At 41.0% G+C, this 25,398-nt stretch overlaps 1 protein-coding gene and 1 long non-coding RNA gene across 7 annotated transcripts in view; one reads left to right on the forward strand and one right to left on the reverse strand.

Moving 5' to 3' along the window:
* Positions 1 to 25,398, forward strand: part of PICALM (phosphatidylinositol binding clathrin assembly protein) — a 105,090-nt gene that overhangs the window by 19,706 nt on the left and 59,986 nt on the right. The window lies entirely within an intron of this gene.
* Positions 7,172 to 9,324, reverse strand: LOC133386015 (uncharacterized). The gene is made up of 3 exons (XR_009763058.1): positions 9,257 to 9,324; positions 8,687 to 8,842; positions 7,172 to 7,415 (listed from the first exon to the last, which is right to left on the reverse strand). It is a non-coding gene; the product is annotated as an uncharacterized LOC133386015 (long non-coding RNA).

A 25,398-nucleotide genomic window follows, 5' to 3' on the forward strand; every position in this document is an offset into this window, starting at 1 on the left:
GGTAAGAACAAAATGAACTGATTTTCTTGCATACCTTATTGAAAAGGTCAGAATGTTCACATATTAAAACCATAAATTTCTTGATTCAGTGTCTTATAAAGTTAAAAACAATTTAATATCACATCTGCTAGGATATTTTCTGCGGTCTTTTACTTATAATAGCCTTCTGCCTGCCTTAGGCCTAACTAAATACTAGTTTCTTATACAGTAGTGGTTATCTATTCAAGCTACTTATAAGGTGAGCAGTCCTAAAGAGTAAATGTTATAGCAACATCTAGTTTTCATCACATCTTGCTTTTTTAATAAGCTGTTAAAAAAGGCTCATTTAGAGGCTTTTCCTTTTAATGTGTACTTTCTATGAGTGAATTATAGAATCATAGAATAGCAGAGTTGGAAGGGGCCTGTAAGGGCATCAAGTTCAACTCCCTGCTCCATGCAGGAATCCAACTTAAAGCATACCTGACAGATGGCTGTCCAGCTGCCCCTTGAATGCCTCCAGTGTTGCAGAGCACATCACCTACCTAGGTAATAGGTTCCACTGTCATACTGCTCCAGCAGTTAGGAGGTTTTTCCCTGTTCAGCACTAGTAAGGCTACATCTTGAGTACTGCATCCAGTTCTGGACACCGCACTTTAAGAAGGAAGCAGACAAACTGAGACAGGTTCAGAGGAGGATAACAAGAAAGACTAGGGGACTGGAAACAAAGGCCTATGAGGAGAGACTGAAAGAACTGGGCATGTTTAGCTTTTAGAAGAGAAGACTGAGAGGAGATATGATCGCACTCTTCAAATACTTGAAAAGTTGCCACACGGAGGAGGGCCAGGATCTCTTCTCGATCATCCCAGAGTGCAGCATGCAGAATTATGGTCTGAACTTACAGGAAGCCAGAATTTGGCTGACTATCAGAAAAACCTTCAAACAGTTTGAGTGGTACAACAATGGAACTAATGATCTCAGGAGATAGTGGGCTCTCCAACGCTGGAGGCATTCAAGAAAGCAGCTGGACAGCCACTTGTTGGGTATGCTTTAATTTGGATTCCTGCATTGAGTAGGGGGTTGGACTCAATGGCCTTATAGGCCCCTTCCAAATCTACTATTATGTGAAAGACTGCAGATTGTTGGCTTCACAGGCTACTTATAACTTGGGGTCTTCTATAATAATATGGATATGTTGGACTGGTGATATCGTGAACAATGCTTAACAAAAAACTTAAAGACTTAAACAAAAAACAGCAATTGCCCTACCTTAAAAGTTAAGTTGTATACCAACTTGCCATGTCAAATAAGCTAATATAAAGCTATCCATATGGATGGGACAACTTTATGATCTCTGCCCTTTAAATGATAGCAAAGCAATCTTCTTACGCTTATTGTGAAATTCTGATTGCAAATCAGATATTTCAGACATTTTACAGTATAAAATGTCGTCTGGGATTGATGAGAATTGGGGAGTCCAACATCCAGTGAGCTGCAGGTTCCCCGTTCCTGACTTTGATATAATTCAGATGGTGCTATGAAGCAAAATATGCTCTTCTGTAAACTGATAAATCTAGCTTTTGCTTGAAATTGTGGTCTGATACTTGAAAAATGGAAATGAATTGCCTTCAAGTTGATTCCGACTTATGGTGACCCTATGAATAGGGTTTTCCTGGTAAGTGGTATTCGGAGGGTTTACCTTTGCCTTCCTCTGAGGCTGAGAGGCAGAGGCCCAAGGTCACCCAGTGAGCTTCATGGCTGTGTGCGGATTTGAACCCTGGTCTCCCAGGTCATAGCCCAACACCTTAACCACTACATTATCTGTCAAGTACTGTCCCAGCTGGATAGTAGTTTGATGCACTTCTGTAACATGCTCAGCCAAATAAAATGCTATGGTTCTGTTGCAAAATGATGCCAGAAAGATAGCTAAGTTGGTACGTTGTGGTATGTGGACCTTGGAAGTCAAGTGATGAAAGCCTTGCTAATAGTATCTGGAGCAGAAGCAGCATACTGGCTGTAAAACATTTTCTTCACCACTTAAGTTTCTATTCTACTGTATTAGTTAATTATAATTGGCTGCTTGAAATGTGGCCACACCAAATGGCAATGCATCAGGGACTTGCTAAATCTTGGTAGGCAGCACACTTGGATGAAACGGATTATTTGGATCCATACCAATCGGGTTTCAGGACTGGTCACGGAACTGAAACAGCCTTGGTCGCTCTGGTAGATGATTTGAGGAGGGCATTAGATAGGGGAGAATCCACCTTTCTTGTCCTCCTCGATCTCTCAGCGGCTTTTGATACTGTTGACCACAGTATCCTTCTACTTCGCCTGGAGGGATTGGGAATTGGAGGCACTGTATTACAGTGGTTCCATTCCTTTCTCTCCGATAGGTACCAACAGGTAGCGTTGGGGAAAGAGGTATCAGACCCTTGGCCTCTCAATTGTGGTGTGCCACAGGGCTCTATCCTCTCTCCCATGCTATTTAACATCTATATGAAGCCGCTGGGGGCAATCATCAGGAGATTTGGGCTGCAGTGTCATCAATATGCGGATGACACTCAGCTCTATCTCTCGTTTAAATCTTCACCAGAGTTGGCTGTGGAGACCTTGTCCAAGTGCCTGGAATCCGTGAGTGGATGGATGGGAAGGAACAAGCTGAAGTTGAACCCTGATAAGACCGAGGTACTACTTGTGGGGGACAAGAGAAGGTTGGGCGACATTGACCTGAAGTTCAACGGGGTGAGTCTACCCCTAAAGGACCAGGTCCGCAGCCTTGGGGTTGTGCTTGATTCCAGGCTGTCCATGGAGGCTCAGATTTCGGCAGTGAGCCGGGCAGCCTGGTACCAACTACACCTCATACGAAGGCTGCAACCCTACCTTCCTGTTCACCAGCTCCCACTAGTGGTACACGCCCTGGTCACCTCTCGTTTGGACTACTGTAATGCGCTCTACGTGGGGATACCCTTGAAAACTGTCCAGAAATTACAACTGATACAAAATGCGGCGGCTCGACTACTTACGAATAGTCGCCGCCGAGATCACATCACACCAGTGTTGTTCGACCTACACTGGCTACCAGTTGTTTTCCGAGCCCAATTCAAGGTGTTGGTATTGACCTTTAAATCCCTACACGGTTCTGGCCCAGTTTATCTCACGGAGCGCCTTCAACGCCACCAATTATGCCGCCCGACAAGATCGGCCACACAGGGCCTTCTCTCAATCCCGCCAACAAAAACAGCCAGATTGGCGGGTACAAGAGAGAGGGCATTCTCAGTGGCGGCCCCCACTCTTTGGAACTCCCTCCCACAAGATCTCCGGCACGCCTCTTCTCTAAATGTGTTTCGGAAAGCCTTAAAGACCTGGCTCTTTCAGCAGGCCTTCGGGGTATCCGGGGAGGGTTAATTGTTATAACTGTAATGCCTCCTGCCCAGTTTTAATATTGTTGCTGCAGATGTGTTGTTTTTATATTGTATTACTGTATTTTATCAATTGTATTTTAACAATTTTGTAAGTCGCCTAGAGTGGCCATTGGCCAGATAGGCGACGAAGAAATTAAATTTATTATTATTATTATTATTATTATTACCATCAAGCAGGCTGTACGGTCTACTTTTTCAGATGCTTTCAAGATAAGGTTGAATGGGCATCTGCCCAGGATGCATTAGGATACCTTGTTTTAATACTGGTTAGCCTTATTGCACATTGCAGTGCTGTTATGCAAAGCAGTGGGATAGTGATGACCTCTTGGAAGAGAGATGAATGTGCAGTAATCATATTGGGTGACTCCTAAGGCCCTCATATTCTGTTGTACACTGCCCTGAGAGCTTGTCGCTAAAGGGCAGTCTAAAAGTACAATAAATAAAATAAATAAAATAAATAAAAGGATTGTGCAATACAGGCAGGCCCCGCTTATATGGCAGGTTCCGTCCCGGACCCCCGCCGTAAAGTGGAACCCCATTGAGTATAATGTCGTGCAAAAATGCCGTGAAAATGCCGCAAAAGTGGCTTTAAAATGGGGAATGAAAGCCACCGCATTAGCGGAACGCCGGGAAGCGAAGAGCCGGGAAGCGGGCCCCTACTGTACGTGAATGAACATTCTGACTTTTAAGCCCTCCTTCCTTGTGAGGCAAGCTGGGGTAAGAAGGTAGATTTGGACCTGGTTATTGATATCTGGGTTGTTGTGATAGATCTACAAGGAATTCTTTCTCCCAGTTGTTCAACAGGAGCAACAACAAAATGACTCCTCTCTGACCCTAAATCATACTGATGAAATGGTGAACGCTTGGGGTAACCAATGGTAAGTTTTTGTGTGACACAACTAAGTTCCATTTCAGTTTTGGTGCTCAAAGCAAACTGCTAGACTCAAAATTTAATTCTTTAATCCCAGATTTTTTTGTACTAGTCTCCAGTTGATGGATCTTGAAGTTCTAGTAAAAAACAAAGTTGATCCTTTAAGCTTGACGTCTGCCTGTCTCTAAGGCAAGTCACCCAAAACTCAGGTCAATAGCTGCCTCTAGTATAAAAAGTTGCTGATGGGAAGTGGCAGTAGAAGCTGTACCTGTTTATGTTTGCATAAAGGGCCTCTTAAATGGCAATCTTAATCTTTTTGTTTTCCCCAGTTGTATTTATTGAGAGCTGGTGCTGAGTGCAACATGTGGTAACAGTATCTCTGCAACAAGCTTTAATCATAATATATAGTACAGTTCAAAGAATTTGCTGTCTACCAGCCAACAGCTTATTTAAGCCCAGAAAATGTTAAATCTCTCTAGCACAATTAATAGCACGATTATAAACAAATTGGCACAAGATATTTTTTAAAGATAAAGGCAGTTGGAATTATCTTGATGTTACCGTTGGAAAAAAATGCAAAATGTATTTGAAATTTCAGAATGCCACCAATAGTTTGTTCTCCCATGAGCAATCACTAGAAAACAGAATGCCTAGATAAATACCATGTTTGGATTGCTCTATCCTACGTATCCAGTATGTCATATAGTTACTGCTATGGCTAAATAGGTTTCCACACCATATATATTAGAGAGCAGTGAGGTTTTCAAAGGTATATTATATATATGATCCTAATGCATATGCTGTTCAAGCAGCCATGTGTAAGGCATAGCACATGCAGCCTTAGTATAAACTTTAGTTTTCTTTGAAAGCTCTGGCAATTTGAGATCATTATTCTTGGAATGCTATGCATACACCCACATCATGAAACCCAAATCCTTGTTTGTCACCTACAGCCTCATTATGCTTCACCTGTGTGCCATGCTAAATATTGCCTGTACAAACTTGTTTGCAGTCAACTGTTGTTGATCACTCCATACTTTGCTTTTGTCTTGAGCAACACGAATGAAAAGTTATAAAGATATTTGGAATTTAGCTATGAAAGACAGTGTTATATTCCAGCGAAAGAAAATTCTGCTTAAACAGGAAGTTTCGGCTGACTTCTGTTATGGATGGAAGCAGCCAGAGCAGCTTGTAATTGGATGAATTTAGGAACTGATCTTGCAGGCAAGCAACTATGCAGCCCAGATTGTCCCCATTTTTAAAGAAACAACAATTTGTTGCTGTTGTGCAAGTTTGTTGTAAGCTGGATGGGAAGAAATGCTAAACAGTAAAATATACTCAAGGGGTAGAGTTGTCAAGATAGGGGAAGTTCTTTTAAACTTCAGGGTTGTTTCCTGACATGCTTTGCAACCACTAGGCATATATGTAGCTTTATTGTTTCTGATTAAATGATATGGCTTTGTAACTTCCACATCCCTAGGGCACCATTGGCAGGTTCTGATGCTATTTCTTCCAGACCAGGATGTCTCCATTGGTCTGTGGAACTATCATAAATATAGGTCTTTTCTATCTTCAAATAACATTGCCTTGCAGACCTGCACCTTACACTGTTTTATCTGCTAGGGTCTCAGCATGTAGCAGTTTAAAAACCTGGATGAGCGTTTTGATACTTATATTCACACATGATGGGTAGTCAAAACTAGCTCTTGAGTGTTGCTAGTTTTGGGTTCATAAGGAACTGTCTGCTTTCTGGTGAGTGGTAGCACGTTGCAAGTAAGAACATGAAAACCAGATGCAGTTAAGTTTAAATGGCACCTGGTTACCATCTGATGCTATCTTAGGACACTTGGATTTCTTACCAAATGGGGGGAGGAGAAGCAGAATGAGGAACTGAGGGGGAATGAGCGACAATCACCGTTCTGGTGACAAACAACTTTAGTTGTGAGGCTGGTAGATTGTCATGCAGCTTGATCTGTTACCAGATCAAGTTGTTAGTTAATTGCATAGTTAGTTGAATAGTTGACATTAAGTGATGAACTGCTTTGCTTGGATTCTCAATGCTTATTTCTTGGGGACAATTACCATATTAAGTTGTTTCAACAGATTTGCCTGGGAATATATGTAGCATTTGAACTCTGGCAGGGTTTTTATCATTAAGAGGTCATTCGCTTCAAACTGCTTAGCTGTGTTAAGCAGTTCTTCAGTGAGAACCTGACTAACATACTTTCACCATTGACCCTTGGCTCTAGAGGATATCTGAAAGCATGACTGGAATTTGTTCCTTCTAGAAAAAGGCATGAATCTAAAGAGAAGCAATGGTTAACAATGGATCAGTAATCTACATGGTATATTGTCAGTCTTGTCACAGTTTAACTTTTGCAGCAGCCATATCAGGTCCTCAAGGCCTCAGTTTCATCATTTGAAGTCTACATCTCCTGTGGTCATGTTGCTTGGAAACATTGCTGTAGCCTGTAAGCTGTGACAATTCAAGGGTCAGTCATTCCTTTTAGGATATTGGAGGCCCTTCAAAGAAAGGAAATGGTTCTCATGGGATTTTTGGATGCCTAATGTTCAGACTTTATGGCTTTCAATAAACTTCATCAGATTCAATGATCTCATGGTTGAGTGTACTCTAGTCCATGAAAGTTTATGCCATAATCCATTTGTTAGTCTTTAAACTGCCATAAGACCTTGGTTTTGCTGCTACAGACTATGATGGCTACCCCTCTGCAAATTAAGTCATAGAATGTCTTAAGTCTAGGTAAAGGGCCTACTGTTAGTGGAGCAGTTGAAGAGAAAATCCCTGCTTATGTTGTGAAGAACATAGCCTATAACATTCAAGAGGGCCCATACCCCAGTGGTACAACATAGGCTTTGCTTTTAAAAGTCATATGTTTAATTCTTGACATCTCTAGGTAGATCTAGGAAAGACTCGTATTTGAAAACCTGGAGAGCTGCTGGCAGCCAGTGTAGACAGCACTAAGGTAGATGGATAAGACATATGGCTCATTGTAAAGCAGCTTCATCTCTATCTTCCTGGTGGCTAGGTCGGCTTGCTTCACACAGACAAACTGTGGTATTTCTGCTAGTAGGGCAGTGATGCTACATCTTCACTTCTGGGTTCTCTTTGCCAGGAAACTTTCCTGTTGAGTAGACCAATTGACGCTAGGTAAGGGTTGGTTAACCAAATTCCAAAATATGCCTGGAAACTGAATGTTGCCTACTATCAGTTTGTGATGTGGTTTACAAATGCTAGATTTTAAAGGATATGGGGCTATGTACTTTCTTTTGACTACCAGGTCTTCCAAGCACAGTATATGATTGTGAATGTTACCTCACCAATTACTGCAAGAACTAGAAATTTTTTAAAAGTTTCGCCATGTAAATGTAAAGTGGCCCTCACAGTTGTGAACTCTGTCTGGAGAGCTGAAAAGCTGAAAATAGCCATTGAGACTCCCTCTGTGTGTGTATGTTATACTGTAGAGTTTGCAATGGGAAAGGGACAATCTGACCTTCGTGGGGTTGTCCTACTTGCTGTTCTGTCTATTGGATTGGTTGTTAGAATAGTGACAGGTAACAGGGCATTCTCATTGATAGTACCCCATTTATGGAACATTGAGCCAGTGGTGTAGTGGTTAGAGTGTTGGACTATGACCTGGGAGACCAGGGTTCAAATCCCAACACAGCCATGAAGCTCACTGGGTGACCTTGGGCCAGTCACTCAGCCTCAGAGGAAGGCAATGATAAACCACCTCTGAACACTGCTTACCATGAAAACCCTATTCATAGGGTCACCATAAGTTGGAATCGACTTGAAGGCAGTCCATTTCATTTTCATTTTCTCCCAGGTGAGATCTAATTAGCCCTTACATTTGAACAAAGACATTTTTATTTGTCCAAGTTTTGGATCTTAATAGAAACTGGCTTTTATTCAGGTAATGTTGTAGTCACCTGCTGATTTGTGATTCTGTGGTTTTAATTACAGCTTCTTATTTAGTGTGTCTTATTTTACCTAGTTGATATTTTTAGCCAACCTGTGCTCTGGATTGGAGGAAGGGTGGAATACAAAAATAAATAATGGCTGTGTCTGCTGCTGTTTAGGACTGAAGGATTACTTCATATTGATGGAGGACTGGGCCTGTTAGCCCATACTAATTAAATGGAACTTGTGTGTTCAGAGATAGTCTTCCTCTGGATACCAGGTGCTGGGGACAAATGGGAGATCACAATCGCTCTGGGCTCTTCATTGTGCTGAGGAACCCATTAGGCTGTTGGGGAAATCAGTGCTGAACAAGATTATCTTGGTCTGATCTAGTCAGGTTCTTAGGGCAGCTGGCATTCCACACTTTGAACCAAGCCATAGAAAAGGGGAAACTAGATATTTTTTTTAAAAAAGGTAATTGACTGTGCTGACCTTCTTAAGCCACCCAGCCTTCAGAAATTGGAAGATGGTGCTTCTATCCATGACACATTCCATGGAATAAACTCTTCACTGCAGCAGTAAGGTATACCATTAATTAAACTAAACAGTAATAGAAAGGGCGGGCAAGAGATTTCCAAAGTGAAATTTCTAGGGAAAAATAGAAATACCAGTAAGGGAAATCCTGATAAATACGCCAAAGCTTCTACATTACAGGAGTTTTTCTGAGTTGTGCAAACCTTGAGTCTTCCTCTTCATACACTAAACAACTCCATGTGTGTTTATAACATCTACCTGCTAGGATTGTGAAGGATGCTAGCTGACGACTACTAAAGGGCTTATAATTAATAGTAAGACCTGCATTCCCTTTGATTTAATAACAGGAAGAGAAGTGAACTTTGATCAAGTGCATAGTTTGCCTAAAACTTCCTGATATTTCGATTTCAGACTTCTGATGTCAAAGTCTGTCTTTACTGTGCTATTTAGCCCCCCAGGAATATCCTTCCTGCAAAAGATACTTTCTCTAACAATAAGCCTCCTAGGGAATGTATATTGTTCTCATACCTTTGCAGGATTCAGTTGATGTTAATCTCCCTGAATTCCTGTGTCCCTCGAGCCAGTGTGGTGTAGTGGTTAAGGTGTTGGACTTTGACTTGGGAGACCAGGATTTGAATCCCCACACAGCCATGAAGCTCACTGGGTGACCTTCGGCCAGTCACTCCTCTCAGCGTCAGAGGAAAGCAATGATAAACCCCCTCTGAACACTGTTTACCGTGAAAACCCTATTCCTAGGGTCACCATAAGTCGGAATCGACTTGCAGGAAGTCCATTTCCATTTCTGTCGCTATGTATTTTTGGTTTTGTTGAGATACCTGCGAAGGTGCAGGTGATTTTTTAAAATATTTAAAATGAATAATTATATACATAGCTGTCCATGATTTAGTGTTAACCTGAATTAACCTTTGCTTTTGAACCAAAATTGAAAGCAGCAGAATTCTTGTGCACTGCATTCTGTCCCCTCTGCCCCCATCAAATGTAGTCAGTTTGAGTAGTTGTATCTTGATTAGCTGCTTTTGAGCTGCAAAGTACAACTGGAAGGCACATAACATATATTGTGGTTATTTTTTGCTTTGAAATTGGCTGCTTTCCTTCAGTGAGTTGCGAGTGCCCTAAGAGTAGCAATGTGCACGCATCCCTACTGGCTCATGAAGCTCCTGGCAGCTGCCATAGCACTATGCTATCCCCAACTAGCAAAATATTTCTGGATGTTTTGGCAGCTGCCAGCCTCCATGCCGTCCCTGCCTCAGACAGAGAAAAGAAATATGCATAGAAGCTGGTAGTGTCTACAGATCCTCACTGTCTCTCCAATAGGGCAAACAGTAGGGTTCATTGGCTGTTCTTTAGAGCTCATAGGCAGTGAGTGGGCATGATCCCTCCATGTAAGTATTTGTATGACTGGTTTAATTCTAAAGTACTAACAAAACTGCTTTCAAAACCTGCATGTATGTTTAAATGAAGCTACTGGTCTGTTCGACGCATGAGCTCCTGGAAAGGAAATATTTTTGGGGAAATAATAATTATTTATTGAATTTATATCTCATTTTTCTCCCCGAAGGAGCCTAGGGCAGCAAACATAAACAAAACAAGAAAAAAAATACTAAAAATAATTACAAGCATTCCACAGAATAATTATAATTAAAACTGTTCTAAAACACAGTTATAAATATTCTGTATATTCAGTGAAGGACTTTTCTCCCTATATCAACAGTCTCTTTGCTGGGGGTGAGGAACTTGAGGCGCACTAGATACTAAGCTCCATAAGAACATAAGGAGTGTCTGTTGGATCAAGCCAGTGGCTCATCTAGTCCAGCATCCTCTTCTCACAGTGGCCAGCCAGATGCATATGGGAAGCCCACAAACAGGATCAGAGCACAAGAGCACCTCCTCTCCCGTGGTTTCTAGCAACTCTATCCAGAACCATACTGCTTCCAACAGTGGAGGCAGGGCATAGCCATCCGTGTTAGTAGCCATTGATAGACATTGATAGACAAATTCATAGAGGAAAAGGCAAATTCTCTTTTAAAGCCATCCAAGCTGGCGGCCATCTCTGCCTTCTATAGCTTACTTGTGCACCGGATGAAGTACTTTCTTTTGTCTGTCCTGATTTTTCAAACATTCGGCTTCATTGAATGTCCCTGAATTCTAGTCATATGAGTGTTACCTACTTCCCATCAGCTTCAGAAAGCATGGCCAATGGTCAGTGATGATTGGTTCACTGATTCTGTAAGTCTGACCTATGCCAGGACTCATATGGAGGAATTAAAAAGCAGTTTGGAGGATTGAGAGAACTGCTGATAGGGAAACACTCAACATTCTGAAATGCTTAGAGATTACTTTTTTAAAAAAATGCTACCAACATGATTTAGTTGTTAATTTTGCAGGTAAAATTAATGTAAAGATTATGTGTTATTGTACCAAGCTCAAGAACTAAAAAAATGGTTGCTATGCTTGCATTTCTTTTTTCCACATATTTTGTGTGTATTTTTTGTTTGTTGCACACACAAATAAAAGCAAAACAAAACAAAAAGGTTCTGGTATGCCGCATGTTGATGTTCTTGGATTGCATGCTTTATGGACAGCTTTTTTTATCTTGATGATTGAGCACCATTATTTGTATCTCCATTAACTGTATGATAAATCACTGAGATGTGGATATGAATATGGCTTTCTGCCAAACTAATTTCTCCCAACATGAGTATGTCACTACAACTGATACATACTCAGTGGGCAGAGCAATATCATATGGCGCCCCACCCAGCTTTAGTGGCTGGTCCTCATTTATTGGCATTGTGACGATGTGATGTGTAGTGTGGTTATGTGGTGTAGGATGGACTAAAGAAATCTACTTGTTAAGTTCTTGCAAGGACAACCACAAATTCCTGCCCTACTCTCACAGGCTAATACGTGGGAATACTGTTGAAGTTCTTAAAGAAAAACAGTCTGGTATAGAATAATTGTATGATAATTCCTTGCCCTGGGTTCTGTTCGCACCAAATAAAATTAAACACAAATTCTGGGTAGAACACATCTTTGAGGACAAGCCAATTCTAACTCTGTTAGATAGGAACCATGCGGTCGGACCTGTTAAAACAAGTTGTTATATTTATTTATTTTATTTATTTAATTTAATTTATATACCGCCCTAAGCCCGGAGGCTCTCTGGGCGGTGTACAAAAAGATAAAAACCAGCACAATATATAAATACAATAAATACAATAAATCAAGAAACAAAACAAACAAACAACAAAAGAACCAAACAACGTCCAAAATACAGAAATGCTGTTAAAATACACTTTAAAATGCCTGGGAGTATAAAAAGGTTTTCACCTGGCGCCGAAAAGATAGTAGCGTCGGCGCCAGGCGCACCTCATCGGAAAGACTGTTCCACAGTTCGGGAGCCACCACTGAAAAGGCCCTAGCTCTAGTCACCACCCTCCGAGCTTCTCGATGGGATGGTACTCGGAGGAGGGCCTTAGATGTTGAGCGCAGTGTACGGGTAGGTTCATATTGGGAGAGGCGTTCCACCAGGTATTGCGGTCCCATGCTGTGTAAGGCTTTATAGGTCAAAACCAGCACTTTGAATTAGCCCAGAAACAAATAGGAAGCCAGTGCAGACGGGCCAGAACAGGTGTTATATGAGCGGACCTTCTGGTCCGCGTCAACAATCTGGCCGCTGCATTCTGGACTAGCTGTAGTTTCCGAACAGTCTTCAAGGGCAGCCCAACGTAGAGCGCGTTGCAGTAGTCCAATCTAGAAGTTACCAGAGCATGAACAACTGAGGCAAGGTCGTCACTGTCCAGATAGGGACGTAGCTGGGCTACCAATCGAAGATGGTAAAAAGCGTTCCGTGCCACCGAGGCCACCTGGGCCTCAAGAGACAAGGAAGGATCGAAAAGAACTCCCAAGCTACGAACCTGTTCCTTCAAGGGGAGTGTAACCCCATCAAGAACAGGATGAACATCCACCATCTGAGCAGAGAAGGCACTCACCAACAGCGTCTCGGTCTTGTCTGGATTGAGCTTCAGTCTGTTAGCTCCCATCCAGTCCATTTTGTTTTGTTCTACTTAGAATCTTGGGCATCTCCGTTTATTCTTAAAATGGGGTGGCAGAAAAGGATAAAGAACTAAAAATCAAATACCATCTGAAGTCATCACTCTCATGGGTTCTGTAGACATGATGTAGGCTGAGGGTGTTACTGAGTTGGCCTTCTTGTATGTGCTGTCACAAGATTGACAAAGTTCATTTCGATTTTAAATTAACAGATGTAAAAGTTGCAGTGTAAGGCATTCCAGCCTGCTCAAGAAGGGAATGAAGGCAAAACGTTGCTCCCTGCTGTCTTTCCTAGCAACTGCTGCTCAGAGGCAGTAAGTGTCTGAATATGGAAGGTTCTATTCAGCTATCATGGCAACAGCTATTGATATCCACTAGACTTTCAATAAAGCCACTTTAAAAAAAATCAACATTATGCATACCTAATGGCAACTATTTTCCATGGCATGCTGGGCCAAACAAGGCTCTGGTTGTATTTAGAGCATTATGGCCAAGCTATCCATGTGTTAAAGCATTATAGCTGAGCAGTCAATGACATAGTCCCTTAAACTGTCCCACTAGGCCAGTGTCTGTATCTTGGTGTCTTTGGTGAAAGATGCTACTGCTTAAACACTTTAGAGAAACATGTATTTGCTTCACACTTAATATCACAACAGGGCTCAAGGGTCTGCCTATCTTTCAGGGCAGATTCTGGTAATGATAATACAGTAAATGTTTCCCCTTCAGTGTTTTGAAGTAGAATGGTGTTGAGGCATAAAATCAAAATTGTTCCTTTATGATGTCAATGCTTAAATTAACTGGAATCTTGAAGTATGAATTGCTAAAGGGACTACTTCATGCAAACACTGGGCCAATGTTATGGATGTTAAAGCTACTTTGGGGGCCAACTACTTTTGCTGGGTAAAGGAGTGCTTTGTCAAATCAGCTGCATTACACATACACGCAGAGGCAAGTATAGTTCTCTCTTTTCCCTCACCAGCACTGCTCGTTAGGTCCTGTGCAGAACAAGTTGAGGGAGCTTGGAAATGGAGCAGAAAGGGGGGCTTTTACCACTCCCAAGAAATTCCCCAGTGGATCCTTATTTGTCTCCCTTTAGAAAAAGTGTACATAGAAGGCAACTCCAGTCTTGCTCAAAATAGTCACAAGTAATTTTTGTTTCACAAAATTATAATGAAAATGTTGAACAAAGGCTCTCCAACAGACATCTATTCCTTCACTTAGTGAAGAGGTGGTGTTAGGTCCAAACCCAACACGCAACACTATGCAGGAGCAGACAAAGGCAACTGTTGAGGGGAGGCCCAGCTGCAACCGGGCGCCCCCTAAACTGGAGACAGACATGATATTACTTTGCTTACATATCAAAGGAGTTTTACAAGTCAAGGTTTGTGGGACATTGGAACAGCGTTTGACATTCCTATGCAAGGCACATTAGTAACAATAAGCAAGGCTATAAGCATAAATGTGATACAGAAATGCATAGTAAGGAAGTTTCCAGCTTAAACCGGCTTTTATTATGTGAGCCACTGGAATGTAGGTAAGGGTCAGGTCACCAGGAAATAAACCGACATTTTATATCAAGAGTCAAATAAAGGCCACTTTGGTTCTATTTCCCATGATGCTCAAGCTGGTTTGGGTAGGACAAGTGAACTATAGTTTTACAAGCACTGGGGTTTCAATTTAACCCTAACAGTCCCCCCTTTCAGCCCTGAGAGACTAACTGGTCTCTCAGGTAGCTGTATTACTTTGTTTGGGTTGCCAAATCGGTCTCAAAGCCATTTCCATGTAAGTCGGTTGCGGCTTTCGGGAAAATGAAGAAATCAGCCTATGCAGGCAGGCTGGATTAAATTTGGGATGCATTGTATACAGCAACAAACAGCTATTAATAATACTATAACTATTACAACATAAAACACAATCTTGCGTCAGTCTGCTCAACTCCCTTTTCAGTACATCGACCAAGGAACTGTCAAGTATGACTGGACCTTTTGATACTACTAGAATGGCCCGTTTGCTTGGTTTTGGTCCCTAAAACTAAACTCAGAGACCTATAGACATTAACTGAATAACATTAGAAATACATTGCAAGTAACAACATCCAGTAATAATAATTAAAAAAAACTATTACTATAATCACATAAAACAATATCTTCTGCCAGCTAGACCAAAATTCACAGAGCCACCAAGGGCCAGCAGGCATTTGGCGACCCGTTAAGCCCAATAGGAAAAGAACAAGTCAGTGACCAAAGGAAAATCAAATGCAACAAATGCTACCATCTCAACAGTAATATTACCTTACCCACTGTTTTATGTCCCATTCTTCAAAGTCTAATTGCCATTTTCAAGTGGGTATATCACATGTATTGGTCACACAGACCTCACTTCTTACTAAACCGCTTATCACTAAGCCCTCCTCTACCGCCTTTAAGCTGTAGCAGGAAGCAAAGGAGACTGTACTCCTTAAGTAACAAAGGGGACTCCCACTTACCCATGTGGTGAAGTGTGTGTTCCTTGTTTTGGTTGTCCCTGTCTCCTGTAAAGTCCAGGCCAGTGGGGGGGGGTCTCAATATAAGAAGACCCCCTATGTCTGTATATATTTTCCGATGTGTGCTTCTAGTCAAGAAAAAAGGAAAACTAATGCTATTTCTAACGAGCAATGGGATTCCCTGTGGATGGGGGTGTATCCGCCAAGGAGTAAGATAACATTTATGCGACAGCGTTTAACTCTGCCCTTGTTTTTCTATGCACAAAACCTCTGGAACGCATTACCAGCCGTGGGGGTATGTGTGAGTTGGGGTGGAAGTTATAGCTCTTGGCTTTTGCACCTCCTAGATTCCACTTGAACCAAAACGGGGTTAGCCAAGCCGTACCACTCCCTCCTTTTATGTGAAAGGCAGATGTACACAGATGACCTTTCACATATTAGCAAGCACCGTTCTGCCCCCTGGCTCCAATACTGACTTCCAGGGTGTGACTGTGCCATATGAGATGGATACACATTACAAGGGCTAATTAGACAAAGATCAGAATTCAAAATCACCACAATGGGGTGCATTATAAGGGTTAAACCTTCTTTGGCATCCTTATCCCAGCCAAACAGGGAATCCAAAATCATCCATGTGCCTATATCTGTGAGTGCTTATCTATAATGTAAGTGACTGTATGGTAATCATGTGCTATCTAGAGTGTACTTGCTCCCCCATTTGTTTAACTGCTTCTAATTGTTTCTGTACATAGGATGAGAAGGTAGTGTCTGAAGATCACCTAGGTCGGTGTGTTGAAACAAATCTGGATTAACTAATATTCTCTGGATGATCCATACAGGGACTTTAAATGGAAAATCACATCCTACCATTTCCTTAATACCACAAAGGCATCTATTGAAATGTTAGCATAGGTTGTGTATAGTACTTATCAATAACATCATAATCACAAAATGTTCTAAGGCACATGCACCCATGTCCAGAATATACAATAGTTGAACTTAATTCATTTCTTAGCATGAAAAAGCCATAAGATACATTAATCATTTTGAGAGAAAAGCAATCTTGATGGAATTCCGAACTATCATCTTCCTAGATTCTTATGGTGTTGACATCCATTCACATTAATTGTTACCTATTCCTAGCCATTGTAATGACAGAGTGAGAAAATAAACAAATGGGTCAAAACTTCACATTGATGAACCTCACATCTGAAGTAGCCAAATTCAGTAAACCCCTATTACAGAATCACTCAGAAGGATTTGAAAAGTAAAAACATCTAAAGAACAAAACAGCCATAACATATAAATTATGAAGGGAAAACAATAACAACACATTCTTAAAGGACAATGCAGAAACAGTTACATTCAATATTACAATGGAAATATTACAAAGAAAACAAGTAAATAAAACAAATAAACACACTGTGGGATGGCTTGCACAAAGTTCATCCTGTTCCTGTTCATGTTCAGTTACAGCTTCCACTGAACATGTGTGTCTTTTGCTGATGCTAGGCAGAGAAACTGGAATAATGAAAGAATCTTCATTCCCCCCCCCCCCGAGGGACTGTATGAAAAGATTGCAAACTTGCACAAGGTGCCCGTTTCAGGTTGCTGGCCAAAATAGGCCCGAAAATAGTTCTGTGGTTAGGTAGAATGAAGCAGGCCTCTATGCTGTTATTGCAGCAATACAGGAAAATAGCATGCCAGTTGCATATCGTGTTCTGGTCCTGGAGCAATTCAAAGATCGAGTCCAAAATGTCTCAAAATAAAAATCTTCTGTGATACACACGCAAAAGGAAAATGTTCCTTGGGGAGAAAACACTTCAGTGCAGGAAAGAAAATATAAAAATAAAACATCCATGGCCACAGATGAGACTTCTGATCAAAGTGGACAAAACCAAAATATTGTTTTTGCAACAGACAGACAAAACACACAACAGTACAACATATTCTAAACTTCTGAGTTTCCCCATCCTCTGGCTATGTAGAGCCTTGCTCATGAAAAGTAGCCACGGAAAGCAGAGAAAAAAGGATTTATACCTCTTGCTATGAATGCAAAACAAAGAGATGTTAGTGGCACAAATAGATTAAGTTCTGTTCCAAATCAGCAGGGAGTTCCAATGGTGCTCATCCTGTATGTAGAGCAGTTGCTCTAAGTGCCTGTCAAGGAATAAATGCACTAACATGCGTTAGAATTGTGAACATCATTTTAAAAGAAAAAAGTTCATTAGTAATAGTGTGATTTATATGCACAAGGTATGACAATGAGGAAAGCATTTTCCTGTTGAAAGTCCTGGTCCATCTTCAGTCAAAGAGCAACTGGGGATGAATTTCTGTTTTGGAAGCAAAGTAATATTGATTCCCAATGTGAATTCTAATATGAGGTAGACAATTACTGTGGCTGGAAGCTCTGCATTTTGGTCCCCTTTTGCTAATGACTTTACCTAGTCACAAGAGGGCATCACATTAGGTTTAAACAGCAAGGTGGCCTCAGTTTTGCCTATCTAGGAAATGGGCAAATCATACATTTCACAGACAAATTTAAAACAATTACCTGGGATCGAGTACCTCAAGAAGAGGTTTTATTTTCCTTATGGAAGAAAGAACCTTCAAGAAGTTTTGTTGTTGACTTCCAAATATATATATATATATATTTTACCCAAGTTCAAAAGTTTAAACAGGTATAGGTTCTAATCCACAATCTAGCAACAATGATGAAGAAGAGAGGGAAAAAAACCCACATACAACATTTTGTTATTTCCTGTCATTTTTCCCTTTTCCTGTCATTTTTCCCTTTTCTTATTACCATCAATAAATATTTCTCAAACTATCCTTCCTCTACCATCAAAATAACTTATTTCCTAGAATCCTTCATTTTACTTACAACCTTTCTAATTCATGGGTATCTCTTCCCTGTCAAAGTGTATGGGGGGAGGAAAACATTTCTACCCACAAGGCACTACATACAAATTTAGTTGGCACTTACAATTGCCTCCCTTTATATACAGGTAAATGGGTAGAGTAGTTTCAAAAGTAATTTTGTTATTTTTGCCCCTTTGGCCACTGACAGAAAAACTAACTGTGCCAGGCTTTTATCTACAAGCAACAGCCAAAGGTTCAGGTCTAATCTAAACAAAAAGAACTCTAGTATCTTCTCCTGATTTCAAGATGTATGCTTAATACGTTTGTGCTAGATCTAGAGAACAAGGGGGGGGGGAAACCAATCTCTTTCCCTTTTCTGTAATTCTGGCTCAACATGCAGTAACAAAACAAACAAACAAACAAAAAAACAGAACCACGTCAAAAGAAACGTAACATTTACAAGATAAGAAATAACTGACAAATAATGAAAAGCAAAACTTATTCTAGACAAATATCCCCCCCCTCTGTGAACATCTGCTATTGGGATTAATGTCAAACGGCAAGGGCTGAAATAAGAAATTATATTTAATAAGTTACAATCACATAACAGACAGCACAATAATTAGGAAAACACAGCCAATCCGTCTTTATATAAAACATAGTAAACCATAGGGATCACGTTAGACTTAAAGCATAAGACTGCTGCAGAGAAAACAATCATCCCACTGTTTCAACAGACTGGAGAAAACAATTTGACTGAGATAAGGAGGATATAAAACATTACATCAGGAAGGAAGATGCACACAAGTAATTTGTGGCAAGCAAGACAGACAAACACAAAAAAAACCTTAATAATCTAAATTCATATCAAATAAGGAGGAAGGGAAGAAGGAGTTAACCCAGTACAGGAACAAAAGAAAAAGAAATCCTGACATTCTAAAAGGAATCGCTTAGTTCAAATCCTATACTTTCTTTAAAAAAAATGCTAAGAACTACTAAGAGAACAGGTGGGCAGCGCAGCTGATCCAAGCAGTTAAAAGAGGAAAAGGTAAAATCAGCATGATTTATGAACGACAGTAATGGAAGGAAAGTTCCCTTGAAAACAAACCCACAGAAAAACTTTCATACATAAACTCAAAAAAAAGCTATACGCATACAACCTCTCACTTGGGTACCCAACTCATACACATTTCTTTTATGCAAATCCTTCCTATTACCATTCTTACGTTCTTACTTCCCGGGAAAACACAAGCCTTACACACCTAGGAGTCTGACCCGTCCCTGGGCATCCAGGTACGGCTGGTCTCGCACAATCAATGGCGTTTCCTTAGTCAATAACCGTTTCTCTTTTTCTCCTTTTCGCAAGCGCGTGACCGTTCCCCCCTGAGGGCCCCTCTCCTGGATCCTTCTCTTCCGTCTCAGCACTTGAATCGGAAGAGACTTGTTTCCGCGCCGTCCGAGGAGCCCCGCCTTCGGGGCTAGAAGGCGGCGCTGGCGTGGAAAGCATAATAGAACGACTTAAAATCATTCTTCTATCTGAGTCATCCTCAGAAAAATAACTTGGAGGGGGGGCCTCACCGGTCAAAGATCTGTCTTTCAGCATTGTAAAAACCCTGCAATCTCTGCACTCCCATCTGCCATAGGAGCCAGAAATGCAATTAATCTGAATGTTTTACCTCAATCCGCTCCCCTACTCCTCTTAAAGGAACGGGTTTAAAGGAGCCACTCTTTGGCTACCGTTCACCCGGTGCCAATACTGCAGTTACCCGCGGTCTCGCTACCGCACAGAGCTCAATCATCTTTCTCTTTTTCAGGCCTCTCTTACGCACAGGCAAGTCCTCCTCTTGCCACAGCATACACATTATTCCCAAAGGGCTGTCCTTTACCGGCACACTCCCTTTATTTCCCATGACGTCTGATAGCGGGTTTTCCTCAACTGTGCTTTATCCCCAAAGTGTCAAAGCCGCCCACTTTTATTGATAACCGAGAAAATTCTCTCGTGGCGCCTGTTATCAAATTAAGGGGTGCAATGGCAAAAAGGGGGTCCGCACAAGGGATCCCGGACGAGCCCCCAATTGTTAGGTCCAAACCCAACACGCAAGTCGCCCTGTCAACCCCAACTCGCTTATTACACCCGGGAAGAGTGCGGAGTTGAGTGCAAATGAACCCACTATCAGAGATCAAGTAACATGAGACAAAAACCTTTGCAAAGGGGACCCAATACTTACAAGCCGAAGCAGGCCAGCATGGGAACCTCGTTTATTGGTGTTCAAGGGTTTATATAGGCTTACCCCGAAGTTTACAATATCGGGTTCACGTCATAAAATACAAAAGAAGCAATTGCTAACTGTCATAGCTTTGGGGCATATGTAAGGAGGTAAAGGGGTACAGGGGGAAGGACAAAGTGGAAACATCAAGACTATCTCTTAGACTCTATGTCTGCATATTTCGCATGTCCTTGAGATAAGCACTATGCAGGAGCAGACAAAGGCAACTATTGAGGGGAGGCCCAGCTGCAACCGGGCGCCCCCTAAACTGGAGACAGACATGATATTACTTTGCTTACATATCAAAGGAGTTTTACAAGTCAAGGTTTGTGGGACATTGGAACAGCGTTTGACATTCCTATGCAAGGCACATTAGTAACAATAAGCAAGGTTATAAGCATAAATGTGATACAGAAATGCATAGTAGGGAAGTTTCCAGCTTAAACCGGCTTTTATTATGCGAGCCACTGGAATGTAGGTAAGGGTCAGGTCACCAGGAAATAAACCGACATTTTATATCAAGAGTCAAATAAAGGCCACTTTGGTTCTATTTCCCATGATGCTCAAGCTGGTTTGGGTAGGACAAGTGAACTATAGTTTTACAAGCACTGGGGTTTCAATTTAACCCTAACAGTGGAAAACATGTTTGCTGTTTCTGTCACTCTGGCATTGGTGCTGCCCTTTGGACATATGCATCCCTTAAATTATTTACCTGGCTAATTATCCCACACAGAGATGATGTAATCACCTGATAAAGATCAAAGTGAACACAAATTGATAGTGCCGTAAAGTTCAAAGGGCCACATGCGAAGGTTGACAGTCCTGCCCTTTTTATAGCATTAATGTACAATTACCTTGAAGTATGTAAGGTAAGGTAAGTATTTATGTAAGGTACATAGTCCTTGCCCCTTCCCAATAATTTTCAAGTATGTTATTTATTTATTTATTTAATTTAATTTAATTTAATTTATATACCGCCCTAAGCCCAAGGGCTCTCTGGGCGGTGTACATAATAATAAAACAATCAGAGAATATATAAATACAATAATACAATAATAATGTAAATAAAATTTGCAGTTGAGCTAATTCTCCTGGGGTCCCTTTCCCTAGTTTGTGTGTGTTTCTGTTTCTGTCTGCAGCAATAGGGACTAGAAATATGATTTTTAATTGAAGCAATACTAGGTAAGTTCTCTCCTCAGAAGCATGTTTGCCCCTCCCACTCACATAATCAATAAATGGGGGTCCTAATACAGAACTGCTTATATCTGTTTCCATGGCAATAGATTGAAATCAAGAGCAAGATTATAATTTCTTTGGGATATTATAGCTTCTTTGAGAGAAGGACAACATGGATGCACAAACAATATTGGAATGATCTCCCTGACGAGGTGCGCCTGGCGCCAACACTGTTATCTTTTCGGCGCCAGGTCAAGACTTTCCTCTTCTCCCAGGCATTTTAGCATGTGTTTTATACTGTTTACATTTTTAAATTGTGTTTTAAATTGTTTTTATAAGATCTGTTTTAAATTGTATTTGTTTTAATGTTTTTAGTTACTGTAAACCGCCCAGAGAGCTTCGGCTATGGGGCGGTATACAATAAAATAAATAAATAAATAAAAATAAATAAGTATGGAGTCTCAAGGTGATAGGAGAGAGGGAGCTGCACGTAAATTGTAGGGACTTGAACCTAGGCTTCACACAATCTGGTATCGGTAGTAAAAGACTTTTGCAAGTTGGAGGAAAGTGGAGCTCCTTAATTCCCCTTGGTGAAGAGAAGGTTGAGGGGTGACATGATTGCACTCTTTAAGTACCTGAAGGGCTGTCACATAGAGGAGGGTACAGATTTGTTCTCTGCTGCCCCAGAGGGTAGGACTAGGTCTAATGGTTTTAAGTTGCAGGAGCGTAGATTCAGATTGGACATTAGAAGGAACTTCTTGACAGTAAGGGCAGTTCGGCAATGGAACCGACTGCCTAGGGAGGTGGTGGGATCCCCTTCACTGGATGTCTTCAAGCAGAGGCTGGACAGCTATCTGCGGGAGATGCTCTAGCTGTGGATTTCCTGCTGTGAGCAGGGGGTTGGACTCGATGGCCTACAAGGCCCCTTCCAACTCTATGATTCTATGATTCTGTTGTACAGATCTTGCCATCAGTTTTGGAGATTAGTATATCTATGTGACATGCTGTTCTATCTACAAAATAGGACATTTTGGTTTTACTTGATTTAAAGCTGCTTGTACTTTACAAAGTAATACAGGTCTTTTTATTTCAAAAAATTGGATACAGTTAAGAACATCAGGATACTTATTGTATATCCTGCTAAAGTGCTCCTGAGCAGTAAATTAGCATAACAAAATTTCTCAGAATATAACCAGAGTTCTCCTCTTCATCATGCATGTTTAAAATCTGGGCTTTTAACAATACTCTCTTGCCAGTGCTGATTTAAAATTCTTTGGCAAGATATAAAACCAATTCTGATCTTAGTGTTTTGCTCATTATTACTTAAGTACATAAGCACTCTAGCACTCTACATTTTGTGTTTATGTTAAAAGCATTTTAATTAAGGCTGCCAACTTCATATTTGAATTGAGGCTGCAACTTCATATTATGTTTGATGCTGCCTTCAAAAACTGCATCCCTGTATCAAACGTCTCCTGGGAAACTTTTTCATAACTTACCTGTATCAGGATGCCATTGTATTGGGCACTTTCCTGCTCAGCATCGTCCACATCCTTGGCTGAGCGGGGAAAAAATGACACATCACTCACAATATAGCTAGGTGTGCTATAGAAGGGAACAAAAGACTTCTCATGGAGATGTCATTTTAGGCAGCAGCCCTATATTTGACATAATAAAATACTACTTTGAGTCTCTATACTAGTCTTCAGCATGGTAGGGCTTCTTCTTCATGTTCAGAAAGCAAGGATTTGATGATTTCTGAGCTGGTGTGGAAGACCAATTGTGTGCTTTTCTTTAGTTAAAATACCAAAGTATCTGTCAAGCCTTATGAGGTCTTGAAAAGTCCAGAAGTGTTGTGGGAGGGGGCTTCTTTTCCAGAGAATGATAGATTGGAGTCTTGAAAACGCTTCCAGATTATTGGATATGAATGGGAACACTGTATGAAGTGAAACCTGGAGGTAGCAGTGAAAACACAGAAAATATGCAGACACTGGGCATAAAACTTAATATTTTTGGCATGTGTTTGGTCTGCATTTTGCTTTTGTAGGTGTGAATGATGTAAGCCTCAACCAAAAGTTGAATCCAAAGAGCTTCATGTTTTCCTAACTGTCTTACAAACCCTCATTTTGTGAAACTTTACACATGGCCAAAACTTGAAAGGTCTTTGAAACTAGGTGTTCATAGGCTCTTGAGGTTTGAACAAAACATATAAGAACAGTGCATCTTTTCATAAAGTTGAACAGTGGTTGAATTTCTTACAAGTTACTTCAGTTGACAGCCACTGGAAGACAACATTTTAGTCATGGAAGTTGAAAACTATTTGGGCTGGCTAAGGAAACAGGGACCACTTACTTCAGTGAGCGTATTAAGTCTTTATTTGTAAGTCTTCATTTACAGAAGCTTCAGGCAAGCATAAAACTAAGGGCTGACTTCCCCTTTTTTTCTGTAGACCATTTGCTATCACTTCTGCCCTTACCTTCTTTATTATTATTATTACTATTCTTTATTTATATCCCGCCATCCTTCCAACACTGGAACTCACGGCGGCTTCCAGATAAAAACACATATAATTAAAACATACAAAATCTACATTAAAATAGAATTAAACTATATCCAGTATTAAAACCATTCAAACTGATAGCTAAAAGAGAATCAAAGCCAATTTAAAATGATATTTGGCATTAGCAGTGCAGGTCCCGGCAGTCCTATCTTTAGCATCCATCAGTACCAAAAGCTGGTTGAAATAGGAAAGTCTTTGCTTGACGCCGGAAGGACTGCAGGCAGGGGGTCATTCTTATATCCCTAGGGAGAGAATTCCACAGCCTAGGGGCCGCCACTGAGAAGGCCCTATCCCGCGTCCCCACCAGTCGAACTTGAGACCCCCTTCTTCCCCTGCTCTCTAACATTAAAAGCATTAAACTAAATCTTGGCAGCATGGCTAGGTTAGATTGCTGTAATGCAGCTTTAACATTTTTAATCTGCTAAATCACTTAAGTATTTCTGTGGCTGCCAAACATAAGTCTCTAACTTTGAAGAAAGCCTTGTTGTGGAGCTAATGGTCAAAGCCTGTAGCTGGCTTTCCTCTTTTGTTGCGTGTGTGGATAGAAGGGGTTGGGCTCTCACAGGATTCCAGTACCCATGAGTAGATTTGAGCCACTTTGCACATTAGGCATGTACTAATATTTGGAACATAGTATTATATTCAGTGCTTGCACCTGGAAGAGTTTAATTGGAAGTGGTCCTTAGGGTTCCAAACATGACTCATATTGTGTAGCTCTTGACTAGAGAACTGGAGTTGCTTTTTAACTGGCTGCTTGGAGAACTGTTGGAAAGGCTACTTTGGTGCTGCGTTACTTTCCTCCCAGAATTGTACATGGGCTGAAATTTGAAGTGGTGTTGGATTCATGAAGAAGGGTTAATTTTGCAGAATTGGACAGGTTATTTATTGTACTCTGATGTGGGGCAGGAAGCATAAGAGTTGGAGACAATGTTTGGATCTTTCTTTTGGTACAATCTGTTTGAAAACAAATGAATGAGCCCCTCAAATGTTCTTGGCGGCGGTGATCTGCATGCTGTGTCTCCAGCCTACTGAATATGCTTTGTCTTCTCATACCTTCCTGAAGTCCTTTAACATGGCTAAATTCCTCTTTCCTTCAGTTACATACCTGTGGCTTGGAGACTTCCTTGTATAAAATAATTGGCCTTGCTATCACAGTCTCCAGGAATCAAGTCTCCAAAATGAACTGAGGATTGTGCCTCTTTATTATTATTCATTTAGAAACAATTTCTAGTTTGGGTAGGACAGCTGA

This window comes from Rhineura floridana, chromosome 5 (assembly GCF_030035675.1).
Source record: "Rhineura floridana isolate rRhiFlo1 chromosome 5, rRhiFlo1.hap2, whole genome shotgun sequence".
Classification (NCBI taxonomy): Eukaryota; Metazoa; Chordata; class Lepidosauria; order Squamata; family Rhineuridae; genus Rhineura; species Rhineura floridana.